Source organism: Callithrix jacchus, chromosome 7 (assembly GCF_049354715.1).
Source record: "Callithrix jacchus isolate 240 chromosome 7, calJac240_pri, whole genome shotgun sequence".
Classification (NCBI taxonomy): Eukaryota; Metazoa; Chordata; class Mammalia; order Primates; family Cebidae; genus Callithrix; species Callithrix jacchus.
In genome coordinates, this window is record NC_133508.1 from 128212104 (window position 1) to 128231912 (window position 19809).

General features: G+C 39.0%; 1 long non-coding RNA gene across 3 annotated transcripts in view; it reads right to left on the reverse strand.

Annotated features, from left to right (window-relative positions):
• The window catches only part of LOC118143022 (uncharacterized), a 234149-nt gene extending 215035 nt beyond the window's left edge, over positions 1-19114 (reverse strand). For all 3 annotated transcript variants that reach the window (XR_013520562.1, XR_013520561.1, XR_013520560.1), the window contains exon 1: positions 18923-19114. This is a non-coding gene — a long non-coding RNA (uncharacterized LOC118143022). The remainder of the gene's footprint in view (positions 1-18922) is intronic.
• Positions 19115-19809: the final 695 nt, after the last annotated feature.

The window sequence follows — 19809 nt, forward strand, 5'->3', positions numbered from 1 at the left end:
CAGATGTTCATCTTCCGCACTTCTGCATTATTTTACATTGAGAATTAGATGATGTGCTGGCTTAGCTTTTTGCTTTTGTTTTCTCCTTGAGAATAAGTTCATAAATAAAGTTTTCTCTACACTCTGCATAATCATAGTCTCACAGAATAGCTAACTGGCTAGTTAATATGATAATTACACCTATACCTGTCTAGCATTGTGCAAGAAATAAAGCACGTGCTCTAGGGTAACCAAAACACACCATACATATACTCTAGGAGCTATTTAACACATTATCCATTCCCATGCTCTTGTTGTCAAGGGAAAATGTGGTTTTCTCATAAACATTTTGAGATGAAGCATCTGATACTCCAGTGTCCAACCAGGAAATTAGCATTTGCTGAGCACCAAAATGAAAGGCTCAAAACAAACTTACTTCCAATCCAAAGAGATACCTGAAGTAGACCATATGTTTAAAATAAATGTTTACAGAGCCTGAAAATAAGTTTTGAATATTCAGATAACATTCCTATCTACAGAATCCACAGGAGTCTTACACCCTGTTAGCATTACCATGCTTTCAGACCACTCCAACTCCCTGTGGCTGCTCTCCATGGTACTACCATTTTCCCCAAGAAAAAACATTCAGAGGTTTCCCCATGAACATGTATTTCCAATAAAGAAAACTGAAAAATGTATGCTGCTTTGTGTATTTTATTTTAACTTTTTAGAGACAGGATCTCACTATGTTTCCCAGGCTGGCCTGGAACTCCTGGGCTCAAGTGACTCTCCTGCCTCAGTCTCCTGAGTAGCTGGGACTACAAGCACATGCTACCATTCCTGGCTTGGTATCTTTATATTGAGAGCTCCTATTATGAATAAGAACAGTACTCTGTCACTAATGAGAAACTAACAGAGTAAGGCAAGTGAATGGTGTGAGGTTTCCTAAAAGTACTATTAATGCTCTTTACTCATGCATCTATTCAAAAAGTATTTATTGGAGGGGGGACTCAAGATGGCGCTGTGAGAACAACCCAGGATTGGAGCTCGCGTTGAATCCGCAAACGGTGAGTCCGAGCTGCATTTCCAGACTGATCTTGTTGCCCACAGAACGGGGAAACTCCCAAGTATAAAAAGACACGGGACGCCAGGCAGTAGGTCTGCCTGGCAAAGCCGGCAGCTGGGGCACTGGCGGCCGGCCCTACCCAGCAATCCCCACAGGGCGCGCTTGTCCGGGTGCCTTGTTGAACCAGCAACCTGAGACTTGAGAGGGCTGGACTTGAGACTGAACAAGACTTGGACAGTAGCCCAGCCGAGGGAATTGCAGGGATTGGGATACCCAGTGGGACGAACAAAACCGCGATTTCAAACTATCCCGAGCAGACGGTCCGAGACGCTCTGTGGGGGAGGGGCGTCCACCACTACCGAGGCAACCCGCCCCAACTGAGATACACGCCCACTGCTGACACAGCCAGCTGTTACCGAGGCAACCCGCCCCAACTGATATACACGCCCACTGCTGAGGCAGCCAGCCGTTGCTGAGGCAACACGCTACAACGAAGAGACTCCGCCGCAGGGCGTGGCGGAGACCACAGCAGAGCCTGCAGGAACAGGGCGAATCACACAACAGCAGGGCGGAGCCTCGGCAACCAAACAGTGGTTAGTCTGCCTTCTAGCTGGGCAGGACACCTCATCGAACATCCAAAAATAAAGCCCAAACCCCTCAACACAGAGCATTTGAGAAAAAAAAAGGGGGGGGGGTTAATGAGCTCTGTTGCAGCAGAATCAAACATAGCAGCCTAACAGCCCTGAAGGAACAACAGAGTGCACAGCTCAGCAATTAAACCCCTATAAAGTACAAACTGTCTCCTCAAGCAGCTCCCTGACCCCTCTATATCCAAAAGACTGACATTAGGCAGGCATCATCCTGGGACAAAGATAGCAGAAAAAGAAACTGGTAGCATCCCTCGCTGTGCCACAGCTGCTTGAGGTGCACCCCAGACAAGCAGGGTCTGGAGCAGACCTCAGCAGTCGAACAGCAAAGGGGCTAGACTGGTAGAAGGAAAACCAAGCAACAGAAATACTTCATCATCAACATTCTGGGTGTCCACTCAGAGACCCAATCGAAAAGTCAACAACTACGCAGACGACCAGCAGACAAATCTACAAAGATGGGAAGAAACCAGCGCAAAAAGGAGAAAAACACCCGAAACCAGAACACCTCGTCTCCTACAAAGGACCAAAACTCCTCACCAGCAAGGGAACAAAGCTGGATGGAGAATGACTGTGACGAAATGACGGAATTAGACTTCAGAAGATGGATAATGAGAAACTTTTGTGAGCTAAAAGATCATGTATTAAATCAATGCAAAGAAACTAAGAACCTTGAGAAAAGATTTGAAAAAAGATTCGAGGAAATGATAACAAGAATGGATAACTTAGAGAGGAATATGAATGAATTAAAGGAGCTGAAAAACACAATACTAGAACTTCGCGAAGCAAACATAAGTTTCAATAGCCGAATTGACCAAGCAGAAGAAAGAATATCTGAAGTCGAAGACCAACTCAATGAAATAAAACGAGAAACCAAGATCAGAGAAAAAAGCACAAAAAGGAATGAACAAAGTCTCCAAGAAATGTGGGACTATGTGAAAAGACCCAACCTACGTTTGATAGGTGTACCAGAAGGGGACGAAGAGAATGAATCCAAGCTGGAAAATACTCTTCAGGACATCATCCAGGAAAATTTCCCCCACCTAGCAAGACAGGCCAACACTCAATTGCAGGAAATACAGAGAACACCACAAAGATATTCCGCAAGAAGAGCAACCCCAAGGCACATAATCGTCAGATTCAACAGGGTTGAAATAAAGGAGAGAATACTAAGGGCAGCCAGAGAGAAAGGTCGGGTCACCCACAAAGGGAAGCCCATCAGACTCACAGCAGATCTCTCGGCAGAAACACTACAAGCCAGAAGAGAGTGGGGGCCAATATTCAACATTCTTAAAGAAAAGAACTTTCAACCCAGAATTTCATATCCAGCCAAACTGAGCTTCAGAAGTGAAGGAAAAATAAAATCCTTTGCGAACAAGCAAGTACTTAGAGATTTTGTCACCACCAGGCCTGCTTTACAAGAGCTCCTAAAAGAGGCACTACACATAGAAAGGATCAACCAGTACCAGCCATTCCAAAATCACACTGAATGCTAAAGAGCTTCAACATAATGAAGAATCTACAACAACTAACAGGCAAAACAGCCACTTAGCATCAAAATGGCAGTGTCAAATTCACACATAACAATATTAACCCTAAATATAAATGGACTAAATGCACCAATCAAAAGACACAGACTGGCAAATTGGATAAAAATCCAAAACCCATCAGTGTGCTGTATCCAGGAAACCCATCTCACATGCAAGGATACACAAAGGCTCAAAATAAACGGATGGAGGAAGATTTACCAAGCTAATGGAAAGCAAAAAAAAGCAGGAGTTGCAATTCTCATCTCTGATAAAATAGACTTTAAAGCAACAAAGATCAAAAGAGACAAAGAAGGCCATTACATACTGGTAAAAGGATCGATACAACAAGAAGAGCTAACGATCCTAAACATATATGGACCCAATGCAGGAGCACCCAGATACATAAGGCAAGTTCTTAATGACTTACAAAAGGACTTAGACTCCCACACAATAATATTGGGAGACTTTAACACTCCACTGTAAATACTAGACAGATCAATCAGACAGAAAATCAACAAGGATATCCAGGGCTTGAACTCAGACCTGGAGAAAGCAAACCTGATAGACATTTAGAGAACTCTCCACCCCAAATCCACAGAATACACATTCTTCTCAGCACCACATCACACCTACTCTAAAATTGACCACATAATTGGAAGTAAAGCACTGCTCAACAAATGCAAAACAACTGAAATCATAACAAACAGCCTCTCAGACCATAGTGCAATCAAGTTAGAACTCAGAATTCAGAAACCGACCCAGAACCGCACAGCTTCATGGAAACTGAACAACTGGCTCTTGAATGTTGACTGGGTAAACAACGAAATGAAGGCAGAAATAAAGAAGTTCTTCGAAACCAATGAGAACGAAGACACAACGTGCCAGAACCTCTGGGACACATTTAAAGCAGTCTCTAGAGGAAAGTATATAGCAATAAGTGCCCATATGAGGAGAATGGAGAGATCCAAAATTGACACCCTATCGTCAAAATTGAAAGAGCTGGAGGAGCAAGATCAAAAAAACTCAAAACCCAGCAGAAGACAAGAAATAACTAAGATCAGAGCTGAGCTGAAGGAGATTGAGACACGAAAAACCCTTCAAAAAATCAATAAATCCAAGAGCTGGTTTTTTGAAAAGATCAACAAAATAGACAGACCACTAGCCAGACTGATTAAAAATAAAAGAGAGAACAACCAAATAGATGCAATAAAAAATGATAAAGGGGAAATCACCACAGATTCCACAGAAATTCAAACCATCATCAGAGAATATTACAAACAACTCTATGCACATAAACTAGTAAACCTGGAAGAAATGGATAAATTCCTGGACTCCTGTGTCCTCCCAAGCCTAAACCAGGAGGAAGCTGAAACTATGAATAGACCAATAACAAGGTCTGAAGTTGAGGCAGCAATTAAGAGCCTACCACACAAAAAAAGCCCAGGTCCAGACGGGCTCACAGCCGAATTCTACCAGACACACAAGGAGGAGCTGGTACCATTCCTTCTAAAACTATTTCAAACAATCCAAAAAGAGGGACTCCTTCCCAATTCATTTTATGAGACCAACATCATCCTGATACCAAAACCCGGCAGAGTCCCAACGAGAAAAGAAAACTTCAGGCCAATATCCATGATGAACATAGATGCAAAAATCTTCAATAAAATATTGGCAAGCCGATTGCAACAGCAAATCAAAAAACTTATTCATCATGATCAAGTAGGATTCATCCCAGGGATGCAAGGCTGGTTCAACATATGCAAGTCTATCAACGTAATTCACCACATAAACAGAACCAAAACCAAAAACCACATGATTATCTCAATTGACGCAGAGAAGGCATTTGACAAAATTCAACAGCCCTTTATGCTAAAAACCCTCAATAAACTCGGTATCGATGGAACGTATCTCAAAGTAATAAAAGCTATTTATGACAAACCAACAGCCAATATCATACTGAATGGGCAAAAACTGGAAGCATTCCCTTTGAAATCTGGCACTAGACAAGGATGCCCTCTCTCACCACTCCTATTCAATATAGTACTGGAAGTTCTAGCCAGAGCAATCAGGCAAGAAAAAGAAATAAAGGGTATTCAAATAGGAAAGGTGGAAGCCAAATTGTCTCTATTTGCAGACGACATGATAGTATACCTAGAAGACCCCATTGCCTCAGCCCAAAAACTCCTGAAACTGATAAGCAACTTCAGCAAAGTCTCAGGATATAAAATCAATGTGCAAAAATCACAAGCATTCGTCTACACCAACAACGGACTTAAAGAAAGCCAAATCAAGAGCGAACTGCCATTCGCAATTGCTACAAAAAGAATAAAATACCTTGGAATACAACTCACAAGGAATGTAAGAGACCTCTTCAAGGAGAACTACAAACCACTGCTCAACGAAATCAGAGAGGACACAAACAGATGGAGAAACATTCCTTGTTCATGGTTAGGAAGAATTAATATCGTGAAAATGGCTATACTGCCCAAAGTAATTTACAGAATCAACGCTATCCCCATCAAGCTACCACTGACTTTCTTCACAGAACTGGACAAAACCACCATGAACTTCATATGGAACCAAAAGAGAGCCCGCATAGCCAAGTCAATTCTAAGTAAAAAGAACACAGTGGGGGGCATCACACTACCAGATTTCAAACTATACTACAAGGCTACAGTAATCAAAACAGCATGGTACTGGTACCAAAACAGAGATATAGACCAATGGAACAAAACAGAGGCACCAGAGGCAACACAACATACATACAACTATACAATCTTTGATAAACCTGACAAAAACAAGCAATGGGGAAACAATTCCATGTTTAACAAATGGTGTTGGGAAAACTGGCTAGCCATGTGCAGAAAGCAGAAACTGGACCCCTTCCTGACACCTTACACTAAAATTAACTCCAGATGGATTAAAGACTTAAACATAAGACCTGGCACAATAAAAACCCTGGAAGGAAATCTAGGCAAAACTATCCAGGACATAGGAGTAGGCAAGGACTTCATGAACAAAACACCAAAAGCATTGGCAACAAAAGCCAAAATAGACAAATGGGACCTAATGAAACTCCACAGCTTCTGCACGGCAAAAGAAACAGTCACTAGAGTGGATCGGCAACCAACAGAATGGGAAAAAATTTTCGCAGTCTACCCATCTGACAAAGGGCTGATATCCAGAATTTACAAACAACTCAAGCAGATTTACAGGAAAAAAAACAAACAAGCCCATTCAAAAGTGGGCAAAGGATATGAACAGACACTTTACAAAAGAAGACATAGATGAGGCCAACAATCATATGAAAAAATGCTCATTGTCACTGGTCATCAGAGAGATGCAAATCAAAACTACATTGAGATACCATCTCACGCCAGTTAGAATGGCGATCATTAAAAAATCTGGAGACAACAGATGCTGGAGAGGATGTGGAGAAAAAGGAACACTTCTACACTGTTGGTGGGAGTGTAAATTAGTTCAACCATTGTGGAAGACAGTGTGGCGATTCCTCAAGGCCTTAGAAATAGAAATTCCATTTGACCCAGCAATCCCATTACTGGGTATATATCCAAAAGACTATAAATCGTTCTACTCTAAGGACACATGTACACGAATGTTCATTGCAGCACTGTTTACAATAGCAAAGACCTGGAATCAACCCAAATGCCCACTGATAATAGACTGGATTGGAAAAATGTGGCACATATACACCATGGAATATTATGCAGCGATCAGAAATGATGAGTTTGTGTCGTTTGTAGGGACATGGATGAATCTGGAGAACATCATCCTCAGCAAACTGACACAAGAACAGAAAATGAAACACCGCATATTCTCACTCATAGGTGGGTGATGAAAAATGAGAACACATGGACACATAAAGGGGAGTACTAAACACTGGGGTCTATTGGGGGGAAAAGGGGAGGGCCATTGGGATGGGGAGGTGGGGAGGGATAGCCTGGGGAGAAATGCCAAATGTGGGTGAAGGGGAGAAGAAAAGCAAAGCACACTGCCATGTGTGTACCTACGCAACTGTCTTGCATGCTCTGCTCATGTACCCCAAAACCTAAAATCCAATAAAAAATTTAAAAAAAAAAAAGTATTTATTTTCTATCATATACAGTCAAGGTAAAACCTCTTCAGAAGGGAACATTGAGGGAGGAGATATAAATGCCATTTTTTTTACTTCTCTCATCTCAAAACCTCTGCCACACGATCATTTCAAAGTCCAGTCTCTTCTACCTCCTGAATAACTCTAATCTACTCTCACTCTCTTTTCCACTGCCATGGACTTTAGGCCTTCTTCATCTATCAGAATTATTACTAGAGCCTCCATTTTCCAATTCATTCTATTCACTCTCAGTTATGGAATACCATAATCATTCGTGGGACATGCTATAAATAGTTTGCTCCTGATCATAAAGTTACAAAGTTTGTAAAAAGACTTCACCAATGAGAAAATTGAGTGAAAATGATATAATCTGCTCTGTAAAAAGTTTGTAAAAATCTTTACCAATGTGGAAATTAAGCGAAAATTATATAAGAGGCTGGATTGAAACCTAGGTGTATCTGACTGCCAAATCACTGCTATATTCACTAGACCACACTGCTATTGTTTTTTGAACTTCAGCTGTGAATTCAACACTGAGGTGGACACATTACATATATTAAATTTCATTCTAACAGAGCTTTACATGGTCCCATAGCATCTTCTTTACGCCTTCCTTATTGCACTTTTAGTATATAATTTTTAATATAATTGTTATCCATGTACAGCATATTTTCCCCTACTCTCTACAATATCGATTCCTTTAAGTCAGGAAAGATAATATTCATCTTGATTTCCCCTCAGAACCTAAAAAAGTGCTTTATACATGCCAATCATTCAAGAAATTATGCCTAAATAAATAAACCCATAATGGTCTTCGATAATTCAGAAGCTGTTTCAGAATCAACATCATAAATACACTCAATATTATAATATTGATAAGATTAGTGAGAAAACAGAGAATATTGGAATAACTGCCTTAGATTGTTATATTAATTTGTATTGCTGCATAATGAAATACCACACAATTAGCTTCTTAAAACCATCTACATTTATTAATCTCCAGTTTCTATGGGCAGGAGTCCAGGCACGGCTTAATGAGGTCCTCTGCTCAAATCTCACAAGGCTGCTACAATCTAGGTGTCAGCCATGCTGTGTGACTTTCTGGAGTTCACATGTTATTGGCAGAATTTAGTTCCTTGCTGTTATAGGGATGAGGTCCCCACTCCTCTTTCTGGCTATCAACTGAAGGCCAATCTTAGCTCCTAGAGGCCCTGCAGCTCCTTGTCCTGTGGCCCCCTCACATATGATAGTTCAATTTTTAAGGCCAGTAGAAGAGACTGCTAAAACTGAGTCCTAACTGATCAAGGAGTGATTATCCATTCACCTTTGCTGTCTAATATAACCTAATGAAGGGAGTCACTAGCTCATCATATTTACAGGTCCTCATCAGTGCTTGAGAGGAGGGAATTCTGTGGGGTGCTTACACCAAGGAATGTTGAAGGCCATCTCATCACTGTGGGGTCCCTAGAAGCAGATATTGGGACAAGAATTGATGTGAAAGTTATTTATTCAGAAGTTTTCCAAGGAAAAACCAGTAAAGAAATCAGGAAGTGGGCAGCAAAGAAAAAAAAGAGAAGGATGCCAATATCTAGCAAGCCCCCATGGGAGTTAAATTTAGCTCAATTTTACAGTGAAACTCACAGTTTGGGTTATGTCTAAGGGTTGTAAAGATGAGGAGTAAGGAAGCTGGAATATTACACTCCTGTCCCTATCAGGTATTGGTATCAGGGCTATCTCCAGAGGATGTAAATTCCCATTTCAGGCATCCACAAGCAAACCCACAGCCATAGCCTACAATCAACTTTCTCACAAAGCAATGCATATGCTAGCTGTCAGGATTGAATACTTCTGGGAGTCGAAAGAAACAAAAATGAGTAAGGGATTTAAGAAAATAGTAGTGGGGCATTGACATTATCTGCTACATGAACTTTTTGTAAAAGTATATAAATATCACAGTGAAAATTACATCATTTTGTTGTAAAAAAAATATATATAAATGTAATTATTTAATAAATATGCAGACTTCTGGTTTTAGTAACATGGCAGGCTGAGTTAACATGGACCCCCCCCCACACACACACACACATTCACACTATAGCCATATAGAAATGCTGAATAAATTAACTGGCAGCCAACGAGTGAGGAAAGATCTGGAAAGGAGGGAGCTGAAAGAGATTCTTTAAATCTCTGTATGAAGCCTTGAACTTGTCCTCAACCTTAATATATATAAAGTCTATCAGAATCAGAGAGCAAAAGCTCTGAGACCTGCACTATAGTGTAGACCACACATGGAAGCACATACGCTATGAAAACCAGGATAGCCCAGCAAAGTCTGTGAAAACTAAACCGACGCTGGAACCAAAACCAAGAAGATCAGGTCAGAACTTGCAATGTAAATTCAAGGTTGATTTCTTGCTTTAAAAAAAAAAAAAAGAAAGCCAGTCTCTGAAAAGATTTAATGGAGCCCAAATCTTGTAACACGTTATACAAAAATTAACTCCAGGTGGATTAAAGATGTAAACCTAACACCATTAAAAAACATAAAAGAAAACCTAGGCAATACCATTCAGGAAAGTGGCATGGGCAAGGACTTCATGACTAAAACACCAAAAGCAATGGCAACAAAGGCCAAAATAGACAAATGGAATATAACTAAACTGAAGAGCTTCTGCACAGCAAAAGAAACTATCATTAGAGTGAACCAGCAACCAACAAAATAGGAAAAAATTTTGCAATATGCTCATCTGACAAAGGGCTAATATCCAGAATCTACATAGAACTTAAACAAATTTACAAGAAAAAAACAACCCTATCAAAAAATGGGTGAAGAATATGAACAGACACTTCTCAAAAGAAGACATTTATGCAGCCAACAAACATATTTTAAAAAGCTCATCATCACTGGTCATTAGAGAAATGCAAATTGAAACCACATTGAGATACCATCTCACGCCAGTTAGAATGGCAATCATTAAAAAATCAAGAAACAACAGATGCTGAAGAGGAAGTGGAGAAATAGGAATGCTTTTACACTGTTGGTGAGAGTGTAAATTAGTTCAACCATTGTAGAAGACAGTGTGGCAATTCCTCAAGGATCTAGAACTAGAAATACTGTTTGACCCAACAATCCCATTACTGGGTATATACCCAAAGGATTATAAATCATTCTATTATAAAGACACATGCACATGTATGTTTATTGAGGCACTGTTCACAATAGCAAAGACTTGGAACCAACCCAAATGCCCATCAATGAGACTGGATAAAAAAAATGTGGCACATATATACCATGGAATACTATGCAGCCATAAAAATGACAAGTTCATATCCTTTGCAGGGACATGGATAAAGCTGGAAACTATCATTCTTAGCAAACTAACACAAGAACAGAAAACAAAACACTGCATGTTCTCACTTATAAGTGTGTGTTGAACAATGAGAACACATGAATACAGGGAGGGGACCATCACACACCAGGGCCTGTCAGGGGGTGGGGACTACGGGAGGGATAGCAGGGGTGAGGGTCTAGAGAAGGGATAGCATTAGAAGAAATACCTGATGTAGATGATGGGTTTATGGACACAGCAAACCACCTATGTAACAAACCTGCACATTCTGCACATGTGCCCCAGAACTTAAAGTATAATAAAAATAAAACAAAAAAAAAGCAGTCTCCAAAAAGATTTAATAGAGCCCAAATCTCATAACACAGTATTCAAAATACCCAACATACAATTCAAAATTATTTGACATAGAGAATCACTAAGAAAATGCAAACAACTTAAATGAAAGGGGGGAAAAAAATGAAAGGGGAATCAACAGATATCAACATTAAGATGATCCAAATGTAAAATTATCAAACAAAAAAAAGTATGACAGCTAGTATAACCATGCCCCAAGAAGTAAAGGCAAAACATCTAGAAACAAATGGAATTATGGTCTCTGCAAAAGAATAGAAGCTGCAGAATAAAAACTTTTTAAAATCTACAGCAGAAAAATACAATAAAAAAATTAAAATTCATTAGAGGGACTTGACTCAATGGCCAATGAAAGAAGAAAGTCAATGAACATGAAGATAGCTTAGTAGAAAATATTCAGTTTTAACAATGAAAGGGGACAAAAGGTCAAAAAATAAACAGAGCCTCAGAGACCAATGAGATAATATCAAAGGTCTAACATTTATCACACTGGAGTTATAGAAGGAGAGGAAAAAAAAGAATAGTACAGAAAATTATTTGAAGAAATAATGGCTGAAAATTCCCCAAATTTGGTGAAACACATACATTTACACATCCAAAGAATCTCAGCAACCACAAACTGGATAAATATAAAGAAAACCACACCTAGATACATCATAATGAAACTCCCAGAAATCAAAGATAAAGTTTTAAAGTCTTCAAAGTAACCAAGAAAAAATTACATTACATGTAGGGGAGGAAGAATTTCAATTACTGCAGCTTACTTATCAGAAACTATGGAGTCCAGAAGACAGCAGAATAACATTATTTTCAAGTACTGAAAGAAAGAATTGTCAAACTAATCTTATATCAAAAAATACCCATTAGAATGAAGGCAAAATTAGGACATTCTCAAGTGAAGGAAATATGTCACCAGGAGATGTGTTTTAAAAGAAATGCTAAATAAAGATTCACAAGTGGAAGAAAAGCAATAATGGAAGGAAACTTGGAAGGTCAGTAACAAGAAAAGAGCAACAGAAATTGTAAATATCGATGTAAATAAATTAGAGAAGTATTTGCCTGTTAAGATTGTTATAATATGTATGATTGCTGAAAGCAAAACTTACAATGCTATTTCAAAATAGGTTGATGTGATACATATGACAGCTACATCCAAAATGGGGAAGGGGAAACTGCCCTGAGCTCTCTTCATTTTACCTAAAGTGGTCAAACATTAATTCTAAGTAGATTGTGTAAACTTTGATATATATATCATAAGCCCTAGGATAATCACTAAAAGAAAAACTATAGCAAAAGATATACTAAAACAAGTACTGCAGATAAATGAGAATGTAATTCTAAATGTTCAAATAAACCAAAAAGGCAAGAAATGAAAAACAAAGGTATAAAAAACAAAATGAATGGACAGAAAGCTAATAAAATAGCAGCCTAAATCCAACCATACAAATAAGTACACTACATGTCAGTCACTACTTATTTAACACACCAATTAAATAAGAGAGATTATCAGATAATATTTGAAAAAGAAAAATTCACCTATCAGCTGTCTAAAAGAAATCCATTTCATATAATGGTAAAAAGCAAACAAACAAAAAAGGCTAAAAATAACAGAATGAAACAGCATATACTAGGAAATGATAATATAAGAAATGATGGAGTAGATGTATTAATATTGGACAAATTCAGAATAAGGAAAATTACCAGTGACAAAGAGGAAATTTCCACAATGATAAAAGGCTCAATTCACCATGATGGCTTAACAATTTTAAATACGCATGCCCCTGACAACAGAGCTATAAAGCACATAAAGCAAAAGCTTAATAAAATGACAAAAACACACAGAAAAATCCTATAGCTGGTGACTTCAACATACCTCTATCAGTAATTAATAGAATATGCAGACAGAATTGGAGCAAAGATATAGGAAGCTTTAATATTAGCAACTAATTTAACCTAATTGACATTTATACACTACTCCATCCAACAAAATAGAATATACATTCATTTCAAATGCCTTTGGAATAGTCACTAAGTTGAAACACATTCTTAAATTTTTTTTTTTTTTTTTTTTTTTGAGACGGAGTTTCGCTCTTGTTACCCAGGCTGGAGTGCAATGGCGCGTTCTCGGTTCACCGCAACCTCCACCTCCTGGGTTCAGGCAATTCTCCTGCCTCAGCCTCCCGAGCAGCTGGGATTACAGGCACGCACCACCATGCCCAGCTAAATTTTTTGTATTTTTAGTAGAGACGGGGTTTCACCGTGTTGACCAGGATGGTCTCATCTCTCGACCTCGTGATCCACCCATCTCGGCCTCCCAAAGTGCTGGGATTACAGGCTTGAGCCACCGCGCCCGGCCACATTCTTAAATTTTATTTTATTTTATTTTTTATTTTTTGAGAAAAATCTCGCTCTGTCGCCCAGGCTGGAATGCAGTGGCGTGATCTCGACTCACTGCAACCTCCGCCTCCAGGATTCAAGTAATTCCCCTGCCTCAGCCTCCCAAGTAGATAGGACTACGGGCACCCACCACCACGCTCAGCTAATTTTTGTGTTTTTAGTAGAGACAGAGTTTCACCATGTTGGCCAGGCCTTGCGGTCCACCCACCTCAGCCTCCCAAAGTGCTGGGATTACAGGCATGAGCCACTGTGCCTGGCCCGCATTCTTAAATTTTAAAGAATTAAACTTATCCAAACTATCAGCTGTCGTCATAATAGAATTAAACTAAAAGACAATTAAGAAATATATTATTTTCCCCAGATTCTAAGAAATGAAACAATCCACAGTTAAATAATCCATGAATCAAAAGAAACTCAAGAGAAATTCAAAAATACTTTGAATATAATGAAAATAAAAATACAACATATCAAAATCTGTAGGATATAGTTAAACAGTGCTTAAAGGGAAATTTATGGTATTAAAGGCATAGATCAGAAAGAAAGAAAGGTCTCAAATTAATGCTCTAAGCTTCCACCATAAGAAACTACAAATGATGAGTAAATGAACTCAAAGAAAGGAAAGAAATAACAAAGAGATAACGATCAATTACATTGAGGACAGAATAACAAAAGAGAAAATCAATAAAACCAAAAGCTGTTTCTTCAAAAATATTAAAACATACATAAAACTGTGGCAGGTTGATTAAAAAGGACAGAAGTCACAAATTACAAACATCAGGAATGAAACAGGAGATATCACTTTAAAACCCACAGACATTGAAAGAATAATGAGGGAATACTACCAAAAAAAATTCTATTCATATAATAAATTTGACAGCCTAGATGAAATGGACCAATTCTTTGAAAGACATTAACTATTAAAACTCACTCAAAATAAAAATAGATAACTTTATATTTATTAAATAAATTCATAGCTAAAATATTTCCAACGAAACTCTAGAATCAGAGGGTTTCACATGTGAAGTCTACTAAATATTTAAGAAAAAATTAATACTCCTTCCACACAGTCTTTTCCAGAAAAAAGAACGTTTTACAACTCATTTTATGAAGACAGCACTACCCTGACCCCTAAACCAGACAGTGTCAATACAAGAAAAGAAATCTACAGATCAATATCCCTGATGAATATAGATGTAAAAATTATTCAACAAAATTTTAACAAATCAAATTTTATAAATATATAAAACTAATAACACACCATAACTTGTGGGACTCTCTCTCTTCCATAGAGAAGGCCTGCACCGGGTGACTAGCCAATGAAGGAAGGGGTCTGGTCTTGGCCTCCTTGCTTTAAGACACACAATTCTACACAAGCATCCTGTTGCAGGACTCTCTGTAAGATTAGTTGAAATGTCTATTGTGACTGAATCAGAGTTTAACTTTTTCCTTAACCCAATTATTCTTCCCTCACCATTCAGGTATGTCTCCCAAAACACCCACAGAAAAAACTTCCACATACAAATCTTAGAGTCTCAGAGACTGTTTCATGAGGAACCCAATTTGTGACATAGTAAAATTAAGTTTACCTCAAGTAAGGGGAAAGATGAGAATGGGATTTGGGACAAGAATAAGAAAAAGTTAAGCTAATTTTGGTGTTTGTTATTTTCATAACTGCTATAAATTTATGCACGTCCTCAGCACTCTAATATATGTTACAGTAATTCAAGCCATGTAGGTAATAATCTGGCCTGGGGGCAAGGCGGGAAACTTTAAATACTGAAACACCAGGTGAAACAGTCTATTGTACTCAGCTATTTATATATATTTAAAGTTTAGGCCAGACTTAGTGGTTCACACCTATAATCCCAACAATTTCAGAGGTCATGGCAGGAGGATCACTGGAACCTAGGAGTTCAAGACCAGCCTGGCCAACATAGTGAGACTCCCACCTTTACAAAAAATAAATAAGCCAGGCATGCTGGGGCACGCCTGTAGTCCCAGTCACAAGTGGTTGAGGCTGTGGTGAGTTGTGATCATACCACTGCACTCCAGCCTAGGCAACAGAGCAAGAACCTGTCTCAAAATATAAATTAATAAATGTGTGTGTGTGTGTGTGTGTGTGTTTGTGCGTGTGTGTGTTTTAGAAAATACTTCAGTTCCAGAGCAAAAACAGTAAAAAAAGAATATTTCACAAAAGATAAAGATTTTTCTTTTTTCTTTTTTTTTTTTCTTGTCAATTTTTTCTTTTTATTGCATTTTAGGTTTTGGGTATATGTGATGAACATGCAAGATTGTTGCATAGGTACACACATGGCAGTGTGATATGCTGCCTTCCTCCCTATCACCTATATCTGGCATTTCTCCCCACGCTGTCTCTCTCCAACTCCCAACTCCTCACTGTCCCTCCCCTATTTCCCCCCTACAGAGCCCAGTGTGTGATGCTCCTTTCCCTAAGATAAAGATTTTTCTAACATAAGAATTTCTTTTCATTGGGCTTTTATAGCAATTTGAAGGAATAGTATCAAAGAGAAGTATACATTGTATTTCCCATATATTATCCCATGTAACTATTTAAATGCTTTGGTTATGAATCCCCGTGTTGCATGGCCACAACATAAAGAAGAGCCTTAATTTTATTCTTTTGGCTACTTTAAATATCACAGCTTCAGACCATCCGAATTAGGACGGCAAGCCAAGAAACTGGTCAGAAAAAATTGCTGTCTTACAACCTTACAGAATTTAAAGAAGCTGTTAGCCATGAGAATCATCAAGGGACAATCACCCACTTCCTCTATGCCCAGCTCACACATTGTAAACTAGCCGAGGACACTTGGAAAAGTCTGCTTGGTGAGAAAGTTCTTTTTCTTCTTCTGATGTGTGCACGTGCACACACACAGACACACTCATGTTGCTTCAAGTTTACAAGCCTGTAGCAGAATGGGCCTGGAGAAAGGAGATGATCCTTAAAAGGCTATATATAAAAGTTGCCCCCCCCCAAAAAAAAAAAGAAAGAAAGAAACTGCCCACAAGGACTGAACTTCCAGGAGTGCAGATATAGTGAAGGACAGATTAGCTAAAATTCTGTGTTTGCAGAATAGATTAAACATCAAAAAGAAAAGCAGAGACTCCAAAAAAATTCTCCTTACAGTAAGACTTTTTGTTTAGTTCTTATTTTTAATGCTTTCCCACAGAGAATAGAATATGAAACCAAGAAGCCCAATCTTAACTGAGAGAGAGAACATTAAAAGGCATAAGAAAGAGAATTGAAGATTTATTCAATGGACAAAAGACTGAAGAGCTTTGGTGGGTTTTGTGTTTTGTTTTGTTTTGTTTTCTAGAGGACGACTTAAACTACAGCAGCCTGAGGGAAAGAATAAAAAGTCCTGGATAAAGGCTAAGACTGGGAAGAAATCTTGGGCCAGAAAAGAGGAATTGCTCTGCAGTGGCAGCCAGAGGCAGTTTCAAGGATTGCCATCTGCTTCCTAGGACTGGAGCTACTTCAGCAATTGTTTCTAAGCCTGTGTTCAAAAACCAAGGCAATGTCACCAAACAAGATTTGGATTATCCCAGGAAACCAGAACATTTGGGTCTGCCAGCACTGGGTAAATGACTACCATGTAAATAAAGCATTCTCTGTCCAGATCTGCTTGTCTAAGGAAAAAAGGCCACATCTCTTGCTTTCAAGGGGGTTCTTATCCTATAGAGGATCTATATCTATACAAGATAACATATGATTTTTAAAAGGCATAAATATATGTCTACAAATAAGTGCTGTTGTATAAGATGTAAGAGCTGCCTACTTGAGGGGGAGATAAGAGAAAGCAAGGATGAAACAGTTATTCCACTCAGACTATGAGGAGAATCAGGTTTAAGAACAATGGATAGGCCGGACGCGGTGGCTCATGCCTGTAATCCCAGCACTTTGGGAGGCCGAGGCGGGTGGATCACGAGGTCAACAGATCGAGACCATCCTGGTCAACATGGTGAAACCCCGTCTCTACTAAAAATACAAAAAATTAGCTGTGCATGGTGGTGCATGCCTGTAATCCCAGCTACTCAGGAGGCTGAGGCAGGAGAATTGCCTGAACCCAGGAGGCAGAGGTTGCGGTGAGCCGAGATCGCGCCATTGCACTCCAGCCTGGGTAACAAGAGCGAAACTCCGTTTAAAAAAAAAAAATGGATAAATATTTCCCAGGAGACATAAGTTGTACACATTTATCTTGAAAGTGGTAGGTGTCATGGTTCTATGGAAAAGAATAAGAGGAAGATATAACACACAAAAAACTGTCACGTAGCCAGGCGTGACGGCACACACCTATAGTCTCAGCTATTCAGAGACAAGTGGAAGGATGTCTTGGTTCTCGGGAAAAGAATAAGAGGAAGATATAACACAAAAAAATACTGTCACCTAGCCAGGCATGATGGTACACACCTATAGTCTCAGCTACTCAGAGACTGAGGTGGAGGGATGACTTGAGCCCAGGAGGCAGAGGCTGAAGTGAGCCGAGATAGTACCACTGTACTCCAGTCTAGGTGACAGAGCAAGACCCTGTCTCAAAAATATGTATATATATTGTACCTTCTAGAGTTCCAAGGTAGAAATAAGAAGAATGTGCTTGAAATTTGCCTTGCTAACACATTTCCTAAGATGTATCAAAGAAAAAAAAATGTGCCGTTAAAATGGGAGTCAGAGGTTTAGCAGTTTTCATTTGGTAAATGAATAAAATAATTACTTGAAAATGGGCATGATTGCAGCCTTAGGTGGAATTCAGGCAAATGGGTTAAAACTGTCACGAACCATGAAGAGTCTGAGATTTTACCTTACTTGCAAGCTGAAAAGTTAGCCTGCAAAAGTCATGAGACCCTATATCAGAAATAAAGGATTTAATTATTCAGGACCCAGCAGGCCACATGAACATCATTTTGCTTTAGTTACACCTCCCATCCAAGTGCCATGGGGGTGATGCAGAAGGGGCCCCGTGTATACTGCACATGCAGTACGTTTGCATCACAGCTGAGAAATGCTGAACTTACAAAACCTGAGTCTTCAATAATGGGCAGTAAGCAAACCTGTCGGACCTTTGCTCCTGAGGAAGACACTGTTTTATTATACTGGACAGTAAGCAAATCTGCATCCTTGAAAAGATAATCCAGAACAAAAAGACAATGTTTCTGTTCACCAGATAGAAAAAAGTGCAAGAGACCTATGGAGAATTTCCTCCAAACAAGTGGAGAACAGAAAGGCCTACAGAATGACTGCATGTGAAAACAATAATTAAGAGATGAAGGACTATAATATGGTAGTAGATGCAATAAATAAGGGGAAAATAATATAGCTTAAGTAGGTGAGAAAAAGTCAAACAAAACTATTCTGAATTTGTTATCTGTTGTTGCATAATAAAATTACCCCCAAAGCTTAGTGGTTTAAAAAAAAAAAAAAAACGAACTATTTTCTCACATAGTGTCATGTGTCAGGAATCAGAGCAGCTTACCTGGCTAGTTCAGGTTCTCTCATGAGGTGGCAGTCTAGATGTTGGCTGGAACTACAGTTACCTGAAGGCTTGACTGGGACTAGCAGATCCACTTGTAAGTCAATCATTCATTCACAGGCCTGGCAAGGTGGTGCTGAGTGTTGTCGGGAAGCCTCAATTGTTGACCACGTAGACCTTGGTATAGGGGTGTGTGAGAGTCCTCACAACATGCAAGCTGGCTTCCCACAGAGCAAATGATCCAACAAGAGACATCAAAGAAGAAGTCACAATGCCTTTTATGATCTAGTCTCAGAAGACTTCCTCTCACTCCTGCCATATTTTATTTATTAGAAGCAAGTCACTAAGTCAAACCCACATTCAAAAGAAGGGAAATTAGGCTTCACATATTGAAGGATGGAATATCAAAGACTTTGTGGATATATTTTAAAACCACTACACAGTCCAAGTTTAAGCATCTGGCATGATGATGGGGACTATTACTGATGAGCAATAAGTGATATCACTAATAGTGAGACTGTAGTTGAAACAAGAGACAGGTCCTAGAGTAGAGTGAGAGGAGATAATACACCCACGTTGCAAACTTTCTGTACAAGCATACCTCAAACCTGTGGGTTTGGTTCCAGACCACTGAAAAAAAGACAGTATTGCAAAAAAGCAAGCAAGTCACACAAATATTTTGGTTTTCTGGTGTATGTAAATGTTATGTTTATCCTATGCTGCAGTCTATTCATTGTTTAATAGCATTGTGTCTAAAAAACAATGTACATATATTAATTTTAAAATGCTGTATTGCTAAAAATGCTAATGATCATCTGAACTGTCAGCAAGTCATAATCTTGCTGAGGATCTTGACAATGTTGATGGCTGCTGGCTGATTAGGGTGGTGG